The sequence below is a fragment of the Chiloscyllium punctatum genome, chromosome 35 (assembly GCF_047496795.1).
Source record: "Chiloscyllium punctatum isolate Juve2018m chromosome 35, sChiPun1.3, whole genome shotgun sequence".
Classification (NCBI taxonomy): Eukaryota; Metazoa; Chordata; class Chondrichthyes; order Orectolobiformes; family Hemiscylliidae; genus Chiloscyllium; species Chiloscyllium punctatum.
Window position 1 is genome coordinate 44,333,490 of NC_092773.1, and position 20,197 is coordinate 44,353,686.

Consider the following 20,197-nt stretch of genomic DNA (forward strand, 5'->3'; position numbering starts at 1 on the left):
TCGAAGTTACTTTTTCGTACGAAACATCCTTCCACGAAAATATCGAAGATGACCCAGGGAGACCTATAGCCAGAGGGAGATGGAAACTGACACTGAAAGCCGTTGTGTGGTTCTGAAAATAAGTTCATGTAATTTTAATTCATGGTTATTGGAAAAGTATATTTTTGTACAGTTAAAGGCCGATAACAATTAGTTAAGAGAAACTGGGTTTAAAGTTGTTAATCGTTTTGCTAAATGTTCACTTTTAGAGTTAAAGAATAAATTGAGTATTTAAAATATACTGGAATATAGTAGTTCTTTGTCACTCACACTGCAACAAATCCTGACGCGAGGCCAGTTTCCTGGGTGTTTGGTTTGTGGTGGAAGTTGCACGAGAGGTTAATGTTGTCGTCATTCCAATGATATGTAATCGTTAGCTGTTGTTTATCTGCAGCTGATATACTATCTTCTAATAAATACACATTCTTGTTTAATATAGAAACGAAATCGCTGCATTCTCTATGTGTTTCAATATTGAAAACACATATGTATATATATATATGTGTGTGTGTACACACACACAGACAGCCAGATCTGATTACCATTGCAGTTATCGCTGAGGCTAATTGGATTTGTGTTAGCTATGTGAATTGGAAAATATGTGAGCTCGGGAACAGACAACTGCAGTTTTGCTGACGACAAAAAGACAATAACTATCCGAAAGTTCAGAATGTTTGACGACGAGCAGAAGTGTATTGGCGAAGTCGGATCTGGGCACAACATAGAGTAATCGAGTTATAGAGTTGTACAGCATGGAAACAGATCCTTCGGTCCTACCTGTCCATGGCGACCGGATATCCCAACCCAATTGACTCCCACGTACCAGCACCCAGCCCATATCCCTCCAAATCCATCCTATTCATATACCCATCCAAATGCCTCTTAAAAGTTGCAATGGCACCAGCCTCTACCACATCCTCTGGCAGCTCATTCCATAGACGTCCCACCAATTGCGTGAAAAAGTTGCACCTTCGGTCTCTTTTATATCTTTGCCCTCTCACTCTAAACCTTTGCCCTCTAGTTCTGGACTCCCCGACATCAGGGAAAAGACTGGGTCAATTTATCCTATCCATGCCACTCATAATGTTGTACACCTTTATAAGGTCACCCCTCAGCCTCCGACGCTCCAGGGAAAACAGCCCCAGCCTGTTTAGCCTCTCCCTATTGCTCAAATCCTCCAACCCTGGCAAAATCCTTGTAAATCTATTCTGAACCCTTTGAAGTTTCACAACGTCTTTCGGATAGGAAGGAGACCAGAATTTCACGCAATATTCCAACAGTAACCTAACCAATGTCTTGTACAGCCACAACATAACCTCCCGACTCCTGTACTCAATGCTCTGACTGATAAAGGAAAGCATACCAAACGCTCTATTCACGATCCTACCTACTTGTGACTCCACTTTAAAAGAGCTATGACGCGGCACTCCAAGATCTCTTTGATCAGAAAGACTCCCTAGGACCTTACCAATAAGTGCATAAGTCCTGCTAAGATTTGCTTTCCCAAAATAGAGGACCACGCATTTATCTGAATTAAACTCCAGCTGCCACTGCTCAGCCCATTGCTACATCTGGTCAAGATCCTGTTATAATCTAAGGTAACCCTCTTCGCTGTCAACTGCATCTCCAATTTTGGTGTCATCTGCAAACTTACTAACTGTACCTCTTATGTTCGCGTCCAAATCATTTAGATCAACGACAAAAGTTTGAGGACCCAGCACTGATCCTTGTGGCACTCCAGTGGTCACAGGCATCCAGTCTGAAAAGCAACCCTCCACCACCACCCACTGTCTTCTACCTTCGAGCCGGTTCTGAGTCCAAATGGTTGGATCTCCTCACCTTGCTAACTCGTCTCCCATGGGGAATATTGTCGACGTCCCTTACTAAAGGACACATAGATCCTGTAAACCATTCAGCCCTCATTAAATTCTCTTTGTTAATTCATCAAAAAATAATTAATTCAATTTAACGACACATAATTTCCCACGCAGCACGCCATTGCTGACTATCCATAATCAGGCTTGCCATTCGAAATACATTAAATCTTGTCTCTGACGATTCCCTCCACAACTTACCCACCGCCGACGTCAGACTCACAGGTCTGTAGTTGCCTGGCTTTTCCTTCCATCCTTTCTTAATTAGTGGTATCATGTTAGCCAGCCTAGTCGTATGGCACCTCACCTGTGATTATCGATGACACAATTTTCAACAAGTGACCCAGAAATTACTTGCCTCACTTTTCACAGAGTTCTGTGGTGTGACCTGATCGCGTCACGGGGATTTATTAACATTTATCCGGTCCAATACATCCGGCACTTCCTCCTCTGAAACACAGTTTTTGTTTTCAAGATAACAACATCCATTTCCCCACAGACAACATCTTTCATGCCACAGGTGAAACGTTATCGATGGGGTATGGGCAATTAATAATGCCATTAGGCAAAGTTAAGAGACATAGAATGGGGTAGCAAAATGCGAGCGATGCAGACAATGGAAATGTGAAGCTGGTTTAAGGAACAGATATTGCGTTTCCTCGATAGGTATGTTTCGATCAGGCAGGGAAGAAGTGAAAAGGTAAGGGAACCATGGTTTATTACAGAAATTGCACATCTTGTTAAGAAGATTGAGGCTTATGTGTTGAGAGACAAGGTGGTTCAGATGATGCGATAGAGCGTTGCCGATTAGCTGGGAAGGATTTAAAGAGAATGTTCAGAATAGCAAAGAAAGGGCACGAGCAGTCTTCAGCAAATAGAATAAAGGAGAAACCTAAAGCCTTCTGTAGGTATGTGAGGATTAAAATGATGACGAGGGGAAGGAATAGGGCCAGTCAAAGACAGAAGTGGGATGATGAGTGGGGTCGCCGTGCAAATGGGAGAAGTACTAAACGAACATTTTTCATCAGTTTCCACTCAGATAAAGGAGAATGATGTCGGGGAGAAGAGTGAGATAAGAGATATGAGAATACAAAGGATCAATCTTAGTTATGAAGGGGTGTTATCAATTCAGAAGTGTTGAAAGTAGACCAGTCCCCTGTGATGGTTGGGATTTGTCTGAGGATTCTCTGGGAACCTAGGGAGAAGATATAAGAGCATTTGGCTTTGATATTTGAGTCGTCACTGTCGATAGGTTTACTATCAGAGGACTAGAGGATCGCACATGTGTGCCCTTGGTCCAAAAGGACAGCAGAGATGACCCAGTTAATTATATATCAGTGAACCATATTTCTGATGTAGGAAAGGTTTTGGAAAGGATTATAAAAGGTAAGATGTATAATCATCTGCAATGCAATACTTTGATTTCAGATAGTCAACATGGTTTCGTCTCACAAACCTCATTGAGTTTTTTTTGATAATGTGACCAATCATGTACATGAGGTTAGAGCAGTTGACGTGGTATGCATGGATTTTAGTAAATCCTCTATTAAGGTTCCATGTGATAAACTGTTTGAGAAAATGCAGAGGCATGGGATCTAGGGTCATTGAGCCATTTGGATTAGAAACTGGCTTCCTGAAAGAAGACAGCGAGTGGTGATTGATGGAAAATATACAACCTGGAGTCCAGTTACTGGTGGTGTGTCACAAGGAAATGTTCTGGTACAACTTTTGTTTGTTATTTTTTTAAATAACCTAGACGCATCATAGATGGATGTATGAGTCAATTTGCAGATGGCACTGAAGTCGTGGGAGTAGTGGACAGTTTGGAAATATGTTACAGGTTGCAGGGCGACTTGGATAGACTGCAGAATTGGGTTGAGAGCTGGCAAATGGAGATCAATGCAGCTAAATGTGAGGTGATGCATTTTGGGAAGAATAACGGGAAGGCAGAGTATTGGGTCAATGGAAAGATTGTTGGGAGTGTGGATGTGAAGAGGGATCTTGCAGTCCATGTGCATAGATCCTTGAAAGTTGCCACCCAGGTTGAGAATGCTGTTAAGAAGGCATATGGTTTGTTAGGTTTCATTTGTAGAGGGACTGAGTTCCGGAGCAGCAATATCATGCTGCAAATATACAAAACGCTAGTGTGGATGCATGTCGGGAAGAATGTGAAAGCATTGGAAAAATGTGCACAGGAGATTTAGATTAGATTTCCTACACTGTGGAAACAGACACTTCGGCCCAACCAGTCCACATCGACCCTCCCAACATAACCCAACAGAGACCCATTCTCCTATATTTGCCCCAGCTAATGCACCTGGCAATACGGGCAATTGAGCATTTCCAAATGACCTTAACTGCATATTTTGGGACTGTGGGAGGATACCGGAGCACAGACACAGGGAGAATGTGCAAACTCCACACAGACAGTTGCCCGAGTCTGGAATTGTAACCGAGTCCCTGGCGCTATGAGGCATCAGTGCTAATCACCGAGCCGCCATGATGCCTGGTCTGGAGGGAAGGCCTAATGAGTAAAGGCAGAGAAACTTGGGTCTGTTCTCATCGGAAACAAAAAGGCTCAGATGGGATTTGATAGAGACATACAAGATGATCAGAGGATTAGATAGGTGGACATGAAAGTCATTTTCCTAGGATGATGACGTCAGCCTGTACGAAGGTACATAACTACAAATTGAGATGTGATAGATTTGATACAGATATCACAGGCAGGTTTTTTTACTGAGGCAGTGGTAAGGGCGCGGGATCCCCTGCCTGCCATTGAAGTTAACTCAGCCACATTATGGAGATTTAAATAATCCTTGGAGAAGCACATGGGTGTCGATAGTATTTTGTAAGGCGATAAGCTGAGAATAGTTCAAAGGTCGGGACAACATTGAGGTCCGAAGAGCCTGTTCAGCGCTCTATTGTTCTATGTTCTTTGTTCTATGTCCTTCCCCACAGTAACCATTCATACAAAGCACAGGTTTCATATCTCCTCCATCTCGAGCAGCACCAAACAGAGACGGACTTATTGATTTTTGTGGTGTCCCGCTATTCTTCACAGACTCCTCTTTGCCCTGAATGTATTTATAAAACCAGTTATGACTGACTTCAACAAAGCAGCATGCTGCAATTGAGCTAAGTAGAACTCAAAACGACAATAGACTGATTCAAATTCAGGCGTGTTATCCATTCCACCACAGGGCCGACCCACCGTCAACTTCCTCTCATCTTTTCCATAAGTAATGGAGACATTTATATCAGGGGGATACAAAATTACAAAGGTGAAGAACCAGCAAAGATAATTTGCGTCAAATAATTAGCAAAGATATTGCTTGAATTCAATACGTCACACTTTGTGAAGCAGTGCCTTTCACTGGCAAATTGAACACATTCGTCTTCAGGTGCCTCCTTCAGTGTTGCCTGCATGTCTGCTAGACGTTTCCATTGCTGTATTCACAGTCACTACGCGATTACATGATCCACTCCAGTGAAATGTGCGTTCATAATCGGAGTCACGGCCTCTTCCGTTCAAGACCCTGAAAAAGTTCAGGGAGAAATCTCTGGTCATTTCTAGCCAGGCATCTGGAATCAGACGAGTGTTACGACACCCTTATTGGTGCTGCCCGCTCACCGGAGACCAGCGCGTCAAAATGAGGCCCTGTGACCACCAGCCTGTTCTGTGCCATCCTGCAGTACTTCTGCTGAACAACATCAGATTATCACAGCTCCGCTTTCTTCACATTGAAGTCCATTGCGATAATATGAACTTTTTCGAAACTTGGAGTGAGCAACTTTGCAACTGAAGCTTGTTATGGAGTCAACGACAGACACAACAGTGTTTACAAGTCAGGTTGTACGTTTTACGATCAGTATCACAGGAGGTCCTTGATATGGAGTCCGAGTTTGCATTGCACAGACCTGGATATGATTCCCACTCAAGTAATGAAGATTTATTCCTCTTTTTGTGAATTATTAGAATGAAAACAAATTCTTGCTTGCATGCAGAGCACACACCCACATCCTGCCAGAATCGGTCAGCAATTGTTTCCATTCGTATATAACGACAAAGGCAGCAGATACACGGGAAACGACCACTGCAAATGCCACTCCAATTATATCACCTTTCTGAGTTGGATGTATCTCGCTGATCCTTCAGTGTCGCTGATTGTAAATCGTGGAAATTCCCCACGAGCGGTATCATGGCTGTATGTCTGTGCTGAGGAATTGAATGCTTCAGGAAAGTAATCCATCTCCTCCATCTCTGTGGTAATTCTGGATATGCAGTGAATCCTTTCTCATTGAGTTACAACTATACTCCAGGAATCCGTTTAGAAAATTTAAAGGTTCCTATCAGACATCTGCAATCGTTTAAAGTAACTTTAGACGTGGACGAAGACAGTAAAATAAAGCAATAGACAATGATGCCTGGGAGGCATAAGGCAGGAAGTGAGTGCGGAACTGATGGTACAAAACTCAATTTCGGTGCCATTGGGTCAGCTTTTACTGCCCAATGTTTATACTTACTCACACATTGCACCCAGTCAATTCACCACAATGACCTTGTTCCTCTTGATGTGAGGTCCCCTCTGTGTGTGTTAACGTGGTTCATGGGCCCCGATAGAATGAACACATCCTCTTTCTCCTGTCTCTTTAACCAGGTGAAACTACCAGTTTTAAATTAATGAAAGAAGAGATTATGTTTTTCTGTGCCTTTTCAGTGGAGAATTTTTTTTGCTTTAATTTGTTTGTATTTGAAAATTCGAGGATTGATTGCAATTCTCTGTGAGCAACATTGATCCAAAAACACATGTCCACGTCCTGTGAGGAAGTGGTTAAGCAACTTCACATATAGATGAGTACGGGCAGGGCTGTTGTGGCACCGTGGCTTAGTTGGTTAAAGCGCTTGTCTAATAAACAGGAGATTCTGGGTTCAACTCCCGGCGGTGCCTAGTTGTCTCGTTTATATTTGGGCTTGCTGTTTCAAGTCTTCACGAAAGTAATTCCGCGTCGTTTTGGACATTCACGCTGTTATAATGTGGTGATGCAGGTTAAGTTACAACAGTGAATTCCATTTTTTTATATTCCGAACTATTACTTATGTATGCGGTTTCTTTGCATTATTCCACAAGCACTTCTGCTTCTCCTCCTCTTCTATTCCCCCTCCTTCATTCCTAGTTAGGTCGGAATAAAAGAGATGAGGCAGGAGACGCTGCAGATTTGCCTGGGATTTTTGTGGTAATGGCAGAGATACCACCAGCTGATCACTCTCATTCTCTGATGTCACCGTTCATATATTTAAACCAACAGTATATACATCGTTGTGCTTCTTTATTTGTAGTGTATTTTTTTTTCCTGGATTAGGAATTCTATTTTGAATTCGAAACAGTCATAATTGTTTGAGGAAGAAGTGTCGCTTTGCCTGATTTGAAGTGGCAGACACATTATCCGGAGAATGTGAGCCCAGTTCAACGCACTCCAGTCAGTGGACAAAAAGCCTCTCAGCAGCTGCACACTCAAACTGTCCCGAAATGTCAGACTTTTCATGGAGCCGAAATAGGTAATGAGCTGGATGGACAGACGGATGGACCGAGTGTCGGAGAAAGTGAAACAGTAAGAGATGCACAGAGACAAAGAGAGACATATGGAGACACATGCTGAGTTAGACACTGAAAGGACCAATTCTCCATTCGACATTGCTGCAAACCGAGAGAAGGGAAACGAAAGAAGGCAATCATTCAAGCACAGCCTTTCACCAGCTGAGAGCAACGTAAACAGCATTACATTCAATAAAATCCTTTTGAATTTGTAAAGGTGATGGTTGTCTGTCATTGAGATATTTTGCTAAAAATCCTGATTCAACAGATAAGACTGATATTTTCCCAGCTTTATAATATAGAAATGTATAAGTAACGGGTTTCTGTCGATCTAAAACTTTAACTCAGTTTTCTCCACAGACGCTGTCAGGCCTGCTGAGTTTCTCCAACAATTCCTGTTTTTGTTCAGATTTACATTATCAAAGAAAAATGAAAATCAGCATTCTGTTGATCGCTTCATTTTTAAAACCCATCAGAAAATAAAACTGGTTACACTCTCAGACACAAATATACATTACACCGACTATGCACCTGCAAACATGCAAAACCACTTTCAAATTTAGGCCGTGGCAGACCCAAGACCGAACGTCTCTGTATCGTATTCGAGTCTCGACAACGCACTGGGAAATCACGTTTTCGCGACCTGCCAAATGCACAACTGTCAAATTGACTGGCTGTAACAACAACCTCCACCGAAACAGCCTGTCCTTGGCAGTGTGGGAGCGGGAGAATAATATTGATTCACAGATACGTTTTCAACGACAAATTCACTCTGTCATCACGACCACGTTATTACATCTCTGGAACAGTATCGCACCTCAACAGAAAGTGACAACTTTAGATGCTGAATATCAAAGTCAGTAAGTGGAGCACTTGGAAATCACAGCCTGTAAGGCAACATCTAAGGAGCGGGGCAATCGACGATTCAAACATTCCTGATGAACATCTTTTACGCGAAACATCGAATTTCCTGCTCCGCGGATGCTGCTTAACCAGCACCACACTTTTTGACTCTATTCCCACCTCAGCTGATCTGCTTTGGAAAATTGATGATGAACTTGCCAGCATTCAGTTTGAATCTTCTGTCACATGTTTGACAGCTTCAACATTCCTTTTCTCATAAAAGTCAGATCATTCAAGTTAATAGCCAAAGATAAAGTGTGGATGCAGGAAATCTAAAATACAAGCATAATTGCTGGAGAAACTCTGCATTCTCTGATATCAACTGAGTATTTGAACATTAAATTGTGAACATGAAAAGAGAAAGCTGCAATTTGATAACTGCAACACTTTTTTTCTCCAAAAAAAGACATCATGAAATGCAGTTTTTCGATCAGGCTCTCACCGTCTCAAGTACTGATAGGAGTGGGGAAATAAATGTTGGCCTGGTCATTGCTGAAAAAATGAATAAAAAGACTTATTGCGTTCCTAATCAGTTGTTACCCCGGCAGACCATGTTAATCTGATCCACAAAGCAGGACAGCCAGGTCCCTCCGTATTTCAGAGTCCTGTAGTATCAAATTTAAATAAAAGGGTCATTATTGAATGTTCCTGCGAACATCTCATTCTCCACTTCATACTGCATTGGTCAATATTTTACTCACAAACTTCCGCATCTCGACATTACTCAATTTTTATATCCTTAACGTTCTCTTTGCCGTTTACCTTTCTAATTATTTTCACCAAGAACATGCCCATTATTTTTTTTTAAATAGAAGACTAAGCTGAGATGATGTCTGTTGGAAATCCAAATATCTCTCTATTCCATTCTGTCCCTTGTTTAGTGTGTCGGTGTGAAACGCGTTCAACTTGTGCCCTCTCGTTTTGAATTCCACCATCCTGGGTAAAAACAAGGCCTAGGCCAGTCACCGATCCAACCCCAGTCATGATTTTATAAATGTCTAGAAGTTTGCACAGCAGCCTGGAACACTGCCGAGAAAAGCCCCTGCTCCAATACTCTCTCCTTACAACTCAAGCCCCTGCTCAAACATTCTCTCCTTACAACTCACGTCCTCTCGACACTGTAACATCCTTGTAAATCTTTTCTTCATTCTTTACAATATCTTTCCTGTTGAAGGTGATCGGAATTGTCAGCAGTATTCTACATGTGGCTCAACTAATGTTCTGTACAGCCAGAACATTACATGTGAACTTCAATAATCAACGTTCTGACTAATGAAGGCAAGCGTGACAAATGCTTTCTTCACGAACTTTTCTACATGTGACACCTATTTTCCTGATCTCATAATCTTTACCTTGACTTATAAAGTCGTGCCTGTGTTCATAACTATTATAATCTGCTGCCTTCACAAATCTGTGGACCCACTGCAAAGTCACTCTGTTCCTTTGGGTTTCCCAGTGCCCTACCGTTCTTTGAGTACTCCCATTACGTGTTACTAACAAAATACATCGCCTGAAGTTTTTATTGTCATTTTCACCTCCCCCTATCTGCCCGTTTGTCACATCCACCTCTGAAATCCTGGAACCTAAGATCTTCTTCCTCACATTTCACCACTTTGCCAATCTTCATATTGTCCTCAAATTTCTTCTAATTTCTCCAACATTATTTCTATATTGTTTATGTGCAATCACAAACATTAAGGGACACAGCATTGATCCTTGAGGTACACTACTGAATACCATATCCACGTATCAGAAACAGCACCTTCCATTGTCTCCAACAACCAAAATAAGTTTGAATCCAACTTACCACGTGATCCTGTATCCCTTTTATATTAACCCTGTTACCAGTCTCCGTTGTGGGAACTTATCAAAGGCTTTCTAAAATCCTCAAAAACAGAATCAATTTCACTATCATCGTTTGCACATCTGATTACTTCCAAAAAGAAATCTGATCTGTCAGGCATGAACTCCTCTGACAAAACCATGATGACTCTCGCTGGTCAAACTTTCTCTGAAGAAGTTGCAATTAATTCTCTCCTTAAGAGGCTTCTCCAAAAGTTTCCCTACATGTGATGTTCGACTCACTCTCTGTAATTTGCTGCATTACCTCTGCCAGCCTCATTGAAAACTGGAACCATGTTAGTAGTCCTGAAATCCTGTACCCACTCCCAGGTGGCCAAAAAGGAATGTAAAACATTGGTCAGAAAACGTGTACTTTTCTCTCCAGTCTCACAAAGCAACGTGAGACACAACCCCATCCTGATCTCGACATTTGCCCAATTGTAGCCTGTCAAAACCTCCAATACCATCTCAATACCGGCTCAAGAAACTCTCAGTCCCTCGTCCCTGCATTCTCTACCCATATATTACCACACAAGGACTGTTCCCTGGCTGCATATGTAAGGCGATTCACTCAGTTATCCCATTTACTGACAAAACTGTACTATCACACTGGAGGGAGATCATTCAGGTATTATCAGTGGAAAAAGCTGTTTCAGCCATTGCGCCTATAAATCCTTTTGCTTTGATAACCAAAGGCACATTGGCACAGTGAGAAAGAGTTTTAGTGTTATCTATCTGAAAACAAGTCACTAAGTTCCACCTCCTGCAGAAACTCCAGTCTGTTCAGATTTGGCATGAGTTTTCTTTTTCTCACTCACTTTCTGCTGTTGATCGCATTCAAAATAGAACTGCGTGACATATCCCATACAAATTTTTGCTGCATTAATAGACTTAAGAAGTTGACGCCAATGGCTCACATTGCAATAGGATGAATCGACAAGAGAAGTTTTCAAAAGAAACAGAGTACTGTCTTCGGTGCATAGGATCATTGAGCACGAACGATCTCAGGCGACCAAAAGGGCACACGCACGACCTTTATTCCTCGATTATTCACAGTGTCAGATGGCATGAGACAGAGATCTGCGCCAAGGAACAGGTTCAAAAGTAGAAAGTGCTGGAAACGTTAAGCAGGTTCGGCAGCATCTGAGAAGAGAAATAAGAGTTAGCATTTCCGGTCCAGTGACCCTTCCTCAGAACTGATGGTACCTACAAAATGTTGACCTATCTGCACAAGATAGGGTGGTGTGGTTGGGGTAAGATATAAACGGTAGGCTTGTGTAGAACTCAAAGAGAGAGAAGAAGAATTGGGTAAACTAATGGATAATGATCAAGCTTCGAGGGTGATCTTTTTTTATGGAAACTGTTGGTGAAAAAATATAGATAGTGTGTAATGGCTGCATATGTGATGACAAGGAGTGGTGTGTGAGGTGGAGGGCAAGGAGATGGATGAGTTCAGGACCTAAACATATTAAAATTGATGGAGTCTGGAGGGCTGCAGCATCCCCAAATTGAAAGTGAGATGTTGTTCTTCACGCACATACTGAGCTTCTCCAGAACACTGCAGTAAGCCTGAGACAGAGATGTTGGTCACGGAACGGGCTGGTCCGCTAATGTGGCGGGGAAGTGGTAGTTTAGGGTCCTTCTTGAAGATGGAACTTGGATTTTCTGAAAAGCATTCACTTAGTACACACTTCATTTCCCAAGATAGTGCAGACAACATAGCGAGCAGTGAATGTAGTAGAAAGGGTTGTGCGAAGTGCAGGCAAAGTGTTTCTTCACCTGGAAGATGTGTTTGGGCCCTTGGATACTGAGGAGGGAGGACGTAAGTGGACAGTTGAGGAGAAACAAGATGTAAAAAAGAAGGATTATTCAGGAGATGTTATGAAAGATGTTGGAAAGTATGAGGCTCAGAAAGCTATCATGATGACAGTTTACCAAATGATTCTAACAATTCGAACAGAGTTGAGAAGTTTAAGACAGAAATCATTACGAATTTATATATTTTAGTAGCCATTACGGAGACATGGTTCCAGGGTGGTCATGACTGGGAGTTAAATATCTGGGGTTTTCAGACTTTTCGGAAGGACAGACAGGAGAGTCTTATATTCAAGGACAACTTCAACGTGGTACTGTGAGAGCGTATAGGTTCGATTGAGAATGAGTTTGAATCCATTTTGTTGGAAATTAGAAACTCTAAGAAGAAACTTTCACTGATAGGTGTAGTCCGTAGACCACCAAATAAACGATTACATTGGGGAGGTGAATACACAGAGAAATAAGTAATGCTGGTCAAAATGGACCGGATATTACCTTTGGGGATTTTAATCGACATGTAGATTGGTCGAACCAGCTCAGTCTGTGTTGCCTTGAGGAGGACGTTGTTGGATTTAATCGTAATTGTTTTCCTGAGCAGTATGTCAAAGAATCGGCGAGGTAGCAAGCTATTGTCGATCTGGTCCTCTGTAGTGAGACAGGAATAATCAAATACCTCATTGTTAAGGATCCGCTTGGAAGGAGTGATCACAGTATGGTTGAATTGAGAATGCAGATGGAGAGTGTGAAGTTAAAAACCAATGCCAGATTCCTGTGCACAAACAAGGGGCTCGACAATAGAACGGGGAAAGCCTGGCTAAAGTAGACTCAAACAATAAAAATAGAGGGTAAGCTGATGAGCAGAGCTTTCAATTACATTTTTCAAAGTTATGAGCAAAATTATATTCCAATGTAAAGGAAGGACAGCAAGAAAAGGTGTAATCCGGCATGGTTGTCTCAAGAAATAAGGGAGGCTATCAAATTCAAGGAGAAGGCATACAAAGTGGTTAAAATCAGCATGAAACTGAAAGATTCGGAAAGTTTTCTCAGTCAACAGAATGCCACAACAGTGCTGTAAATAACTGTAAAAAGAACATGAGAAAAAAAAAACTCGCACAGACTATCAGGACATTTAGCAGATATTTCGATCAAAAAAAGAAAAAGCCTGGTGAAAGTGAACGTTGATCCTTAAGGTGTTCAGTTATGAGATATGATGAAATGGCTGAGGTATTGAACAGTTATTTTGTATCGTTCTTCACAGTGGAAGACACGAATACATGCCAGTAATTGAATAGAGATGGATGTCGGTGGGGACCTGGAAACAATCTTTATTATGTAAAAGCTTGTGTTGAGTAAACTAATGCAGCTAAGGACAGACAGTCTCCTGGCCGTGATGAAATGCGTCCCTCGATGCTAAAAGAGTTGACAGGGGAAATAACAGGTGTACCGGCTGTAATCTTGCAAATTCGCTGGTCTCTGGGGCAATTCGAGCAGATTAGAAAACAGTATATCTGGCGCCACTGTTTAAAAAAAATGGAAGGAAGACAACAAAAGGGATTATAGACACACTAACTTAACTTCTGTAGTAGAGAAGGTGCTTGAGTCAATTATCAAGGAAGGAATAAGAGGTCACTGCAATAGAGATTGAACAGACACAGCAGAAATTCACATGGGGCAAGTCATGCTTTACAAATATATTGGTATTCTATGAAGACATGATGAGTATGGTGGACAAAGGGGACTCAGTGAATATGGTGTACCTAGATTTCCAAAAGACCTTCGACAATGGGCGCACAAGAGGCTGATGGATAAGATGAGGATGCATGGTGTTAGTGGTCGAGAATAAGCATGTATCGAGGTTTGGTAATTAACAGGAAGCAAAAGGTGGCGATAAATGTGTACTATTCAGGCTGGCAACGAGTGAGTTGTGGTGTGCCTCAGTGATGTGTTTTGAAACTGCAATTATTAACAATTTATATAGATAATTTGTAATTGGGGACAATGTGTAACACGTCTAACTTTACAGATGACACGAAAATGCATGGCAGAGGACAGTGTGCAGAGGAATGTGAAACTTTGTATAGGAAAATAGTTACATTAACTAAATGGGCAAAGGTTTGGCAGATGAATGTGAAGTCATCCATTTTGTTAGAAATTACAGGAGAAAGGGTTCTTACTTGTCGACTAAAATGTTGAACCATGCTGCTGTACAGGAGGACCTGGGTGTCCTTGTGCATGAATCACAAAGGTCGGGTCTGCAGGTACAACAAGTAATTAGGTTGGCAAATGGAATGTTGTATTTCATTACTAAAGGGGGTGAGGTTAAAAGAAGAGAGGTTATGTTGCCGCTGTACAGGGTGCTGGTGAGGACATTGTTAGGGTACTGTGAGCAGGTTTGGTCTCATTACTTGCGAAAGGATGGACTGGCACTGGAAGGGGTGCAGATGGGGTACACTGGGATAATGCCGGAGTTGAGGGGATAGGGTTATGAGGAGAGACTGAGTAGACTGTGATTATATTCATTGGAATTCAGAAGAATTAAGAGACACCTTAGACAAATATGTGCAATTTTGAAGGGAATATGTAAGATAGAAATAGAAAGGATGTTTTCACTGGCGGGTGAAATTTGGAAAAGAGGGCACAGCTGAAAATGTATTGCTGGAAAGGCGCAGCAGGTCAGACAGCATCCAAGGAACAGGAGAATTGACGTTTCGGGCATGACTCCCTTCTTCAGGAATTCGGTTCTGCGAGTTGGGCTGAGAAGCACAGGAGATAAGGCAACATCTAAGTCGGAAGATACTTTTCACTCAGAACCTCCTTGAGGAATCCTCAGTGCTGTTCCAACAATGCATCGCCCAACACCACCCAGAACAGAACAGCCAAATTGATCAGCAGCGCATGAATGACACAACATCGACACAGATCCACTTCCTCCACCACCAAACACTCAGACAGGCAGGTTGTACCATCCACAGGATTAAGTGCAGAAATTCACCACGCCTCCTTATACAGTACCTTTCACATTCACAATCACGTCCATCTCAAAGAAGGCACAGCCTCAAAATTCGAGGCTGGAGCATATTCAGCACAGAATTGATAAGGAAATTTTTAACCAAAGCGTTGTTACTCTTTGAATCCTCGATTCCTGATGAAGGATTTTTGCATCAAAGGTCAATTTTCCTGTTCATCAGATGCTGTCTCACCTGTTACGCGAGTTGCAGCACCACACTCTTACCTCTAATCTCCAACATGTGTAGTTCTGATTTTCAGAATTAGAATTCTTTGCCCAGTGAAATACTTGACATCACTTCAGTAAACGTTTTTAAGGCCATGATCTTATTTTTGAACAGTAAAGGAAGTAAGGGATACAGGGAGAGGACGGGTCAATGGATCTGAGCACAAGAAAGGATCATCCGTGTATGTATTGAATGGCGGACCAGGCTCGAAGGGCTGGAGGGCTTACACCTGCTCCTATTTCTGATATTTCATGACTGCATGTTTCACATCTTCAGCAATTGTAGGGAAAGATTCCACAGTGCCATGTGGGGAGGTGTTGTGAGTGAAGGTAGAATGCACCAGTGTGTCCCAGATGGAAGGTGACATGCGGAAGGCAGAGAAGGGAGGGGAGAGGAATATGTGTGTGGTGATAGCATTTTCCCAGAGCTGGTGGAATTGCAAAAAGCAATCGATGATCACTTGAAGCACCACAGCACATAAAGCAACAGAACAAGTTCTGGAAAATGGGATGAGAGTGGATCGGCGCTTGATATCTGACATTGGCAAGAAGGGCCAAAAGGCCTCTCTCCTTGCTGTGATAGTCCTATCTATCAGATTGCCTGCCATTACACACCACCTACGAATACTTTAATGCGACTTGCCAACCAATAATCACTGTATGAATCATATTAAATCATCCTCTATGAATTACACATGTCTGACCGTGCTTTAATTCCTACAAAACAATTACCATTAGCTGTTCAAACATAGAAATACCTCATAAGCATCACACTTGAAAAATAAAGCTTATTAAGTTGCATTGTTTGCCTCACTTGCAATTGTAGCAGCAGGAAGAGGTACTCAACTTTTAAGTGGAACAAACAGTAAGACAGAGAGAGCTATGGGTGGGGGGAGAGACAGAGAGAGAGAGAGAGAGCGAGAGAAAGAGAGAGAGAGATTTGTCGCTTGCACAACCACAACAGCTACAGAAAGCTAAAACTAAACCTGTGATTTTGTGGGATACGTCGCAAATCTGGCTTCTTCTTTTGCATCAAAATAAATCCAAGGCTAGATAATCGTTCTGATTTTGTAGGCTTCAGGTAGTGATCTCGCCAATTCTTCTCAACTTCACTTTCTTTCTGAAAAAAGACAGCATAAAATGCACCTGTCAAATCAATAGCATCGCCCCATTCAGTGATGGTGATGGAACAGATTTGTTTCGGCAAATGTGATTGATGTAAGGCTTAGTGCGGATCCTGATGATAATGTTCTGAAATATCAATTGTCCTTGCTCTTGTAGACAATAGAGAGTATGAGTTTGGAAGGCGCTGTCTGAACCATATTGATTATTCTCTAACTTATACACGGCTGCGACTTGTGCACTGGCGTTCGAGGAAGAGGAATTTTAAGCGTTGCCAAAGACGACAGCTACTTTGCCAGGGATGCCATCAGACCTCTTGAGCATTATTAAGGAAGCATTCCAACTAGAAAGTTTTGATGATTATGATTTTCTGATAGTTGTATTCCATCCTTGGGCGACTGTCTTTATGGAGAATGCACATTCTCTCCGTGTCTGCTGGGGTTTCCCTGAGTATTTTAGTTCCTGCTACAGTCCAAAGATGTGGTGGTCAGGTGAGTTGGCCTTGCTAAATTGATCACCGTGTTAGGTGCGTTAGTCAGGGGTAATTATATGGTAGAGGAATGAGTCTGGGTGCGTTAACACTTGGACGATTGGTGTGTACTAGTTGGACTGAAGGTCCTGTTTCCATGCGGTCGAGAATCTAATCTAATCACTACATACTGGTTCTCTTGCGAAAATTATTTTGCGAGAATGTTGTTGCAATGTCTGCTTCAGAAACAGTGGCTAAACAGCATTGAGCTCCTTGAAGTGTTGTGTTTTGTTGAATTAAACAAAAGCAGAACACGTGGGTGGACTCAGGCTCACCGGGACACAGGTTTTCAGTTGTCTCGGCAGTTTAATTTTGGGTGGGTATTGGAGAAAGATTGAAGCAGTTACACACCAATCTATCAGTTTTGGTGAAAAAAGAAACTGGCGTACTCTCTCTGCTGTTTTAGAGTTTTCCTTTTTTTTGGATATTTTACTTTCTCCACGACTGAAGATAACCGGTTAAAAAGAAGAACCTGTGCTTATGGTCACAAAAACAACAAATGCTGGAAAACACAGCAGGTTTGGCAGCATCTCTGGAGAGTAGCCCGAGTTAAAGTTGCGTGTCCAGTGACACTTCATCAGAACTCATGGTTTTTGGTGATGCTGCTGCACTTTAACAGTTGAGAATTTGTAGTTGAACAAAATCTACGTTTGGTCAACCATGTAATGGATTGGAAGTGATTCCAATTTTACAATCTTTGTTGTGTGTTAACGTTTTTTAAAAGAATAACGTATATTTTGCTAGAGCCAAGTAGCTTGAAGAAATCAAACACATCTGGAACACTACACTTTTTGCATGTATTTAAATCAATACAGGTCAAGGTCTAGGGTATCTTCTTGATAAGTTTTGAACGGAGCTTGTCCAGTTCGTTATAATTCCCACAGCTATCACTGGACTAGATTCTGAAGTTTCCATTTAATCAAATATACATCAGAGGAAAGGTTGAAAATCAGAATGAGAAAATGCAGGAAGACAATGGAAACGGTCTCACTCTATGAGTGACTTCTCTACATTTGGCAACTACAACATTTTAAAAATAAGTACAAGACGTGTGTAATGTCTGTAAAATATATTTAAAAAACTAAACAAAATCTGTTAGAGAAACTCTGCAATTCTGGCACCATCTGTGGAGACAAAGCAGAAGCAACGTATCAAGTCCAGTGACTCTTCATCAGAAACGTCATTGAGATACGTTGGTACCATGAAGCTACCCATCATTGTTGAGGGATCACTCCTTAACGAACTCCACGATGTGTGTTTTGGTCGGGAAGTTTTGTGATCAATTTGTCTTTTTATTTGAGCAGTTATAACATGTTTTTGAAAACAGTATCATTGCAGCTGATGTAATGTTTTTGGTCAAGTAAGTGCAACGAATATGAATGATGGGATGTGCAGCCATGTTAGTGAGGATGTAATTCAATCGCAATCCAGGCCCACTTGAATGGATCAGTTCAGAGGATCTTGTTAAACTATCACTTCCAGTCTAATTAGAACAGCTGCTTATCCAAGAAATAGAACATGCAATAATCGGTGAGTTAGAATGCACTCACTATTCGAATATGGCAGCTGTTCTGGTCCCCGGTACGGTCCTTTTTAATTGCTGATCGTGAACATCGCTGTGAGCTCTGAATGTTTTTCTCCACAGTTCTAATTCATTTATTTCACAACTTCTTGTTGTCCTTAACAATTGAGCAAAGTGAGTTACTCTGCCCACAATGTTACATTGCTTTAGATTGTGTTGTATCAGCAATGAGTTTGCTTTGTTCGTATCGAGCATTCAGTCCTAGTTTAACCAAAGGGGGCATACTTCTTTCAAAAAAGTGCGAGTTCTTGTTCTGTTGGGGGTGTCTGTGAGTCTTCAGAATTCTGGGCATCAAAGGTTAATAAATGATTCTTATTTTGAGAAGAAATCACGAAGGCAGAGCGAGTGTCTTGATGACCAATGAAGTGAAAGAAAAGCAGAGATATGCAGAAATATTCAGGAAGGTCGAGATGAGGATAAACGTGTGAGTTATGAACTTATCGAATAGCAAAGCAGGCTCTAAGGGAAAAATGATCAACATCTGTATTTTTGGTTGTATCTTCAAAGGGTCAGCGAAATGTGATTTTCCTTGAGTGTTTGTGTTGAGAAAAGGCTTCTTGCCCAGAGTCAGGGAGCGAGAGTCATCAATTCTTTCTATTTTTTTTAATTGTGAGCCTGGCGATCAGAATAAGAATGATCAAATATATTTTGTGTGGAAGCAGGTCATTCGGTCAACGGAATCCACACCAATCCTTCAAAGAATATCCAACCCAGCTACCCAAAATCTGTAACACGGATTTCACATGGCTGACACATCGACACTGAACATCCCTGGATATTATGGGCTATTTACCAAGTGTACCCCACGTTATGTGCACATCCTTGCATTTTGGGAGGAAATAGGAGCTCACACAGGAAAACCATGCAGACACAGGGAGAATGTATCAATTTCGCGTGGTCGCCTGAGTATAAAATTAAACCGACGTGTCTGGCACAGTGAAGCTGCTGTGTTAACCACTGAGACACTGTGACAAGAAAAATCATTTAATACAAATACGTTCAGGAAGAAATCTATGCTTTCCAGTCCCAATATTACGCAGAGGAAGCTGGAAATCATCTCACCCAAATCAGAGGTTTATGTGAACGAGGATTTAACGATATTGACTATCAGACTGATATTGTATAATATTGTGCATAACTAAGCCTAAAACAGATTGGCATAAGATTTCAAATAAGATGAAACAAAGATGAGAAATTACGTAATTTAGAAAGAGAATAACGTCGAGCACATGCAGGCACAGAAATTGTTCAGAAAGAAGTCAGTACAGGTATGGATCTTGCTGGAGCGAGCATGATCGGTAACAGATTAGGAGATTCAAAGGATGAAGAGAGCACACAGAGTGAAGAAAGACACAGGAGGAACCAACTGCTGGTTTGAGAGGAGACTGTGTTTTGCAGAGTTGAAATGCAGACGCAAAATGGCAATTGGGAGTGCCTTAGAGAGATTGACAGCGAGGGATGGAGAGTAAATTAGAGGTATAGAAAGAGGTGAAAAGGTATTGAAATTGATGGCAGAAGCTCTGAAACTAACGGACCTTGCACAGTAATTCACGGGAGAAGTTGTGGGTTTTTTTTTGTTTCTTGACAGGATCCTGTCTTATTGAGTGATATTGCAATTTGGCCTTCCTTGCTACAACTATGTTCCTTTCAGTATGACAGTCT

General features: G+C 41.7%; 1 non-coding gene across 1 annotated transcript; it reads left to right on the forward strand.

Annotated features, from left to right (window-relative positions):
- Positions 1-6,791: 6,791 nt before the first annotated feature.
- Positions 6,792-6,865, forward strand: trnai-aau (transfer RNA isoleucine (anticodon AAU)). Its single transcript has one exon. It is a non-coding gene; the product is annotated as a tRNA-Ile (tRNA).
- Positions 6,866-20,197: the final 13,332 nt, after the last annotated feature.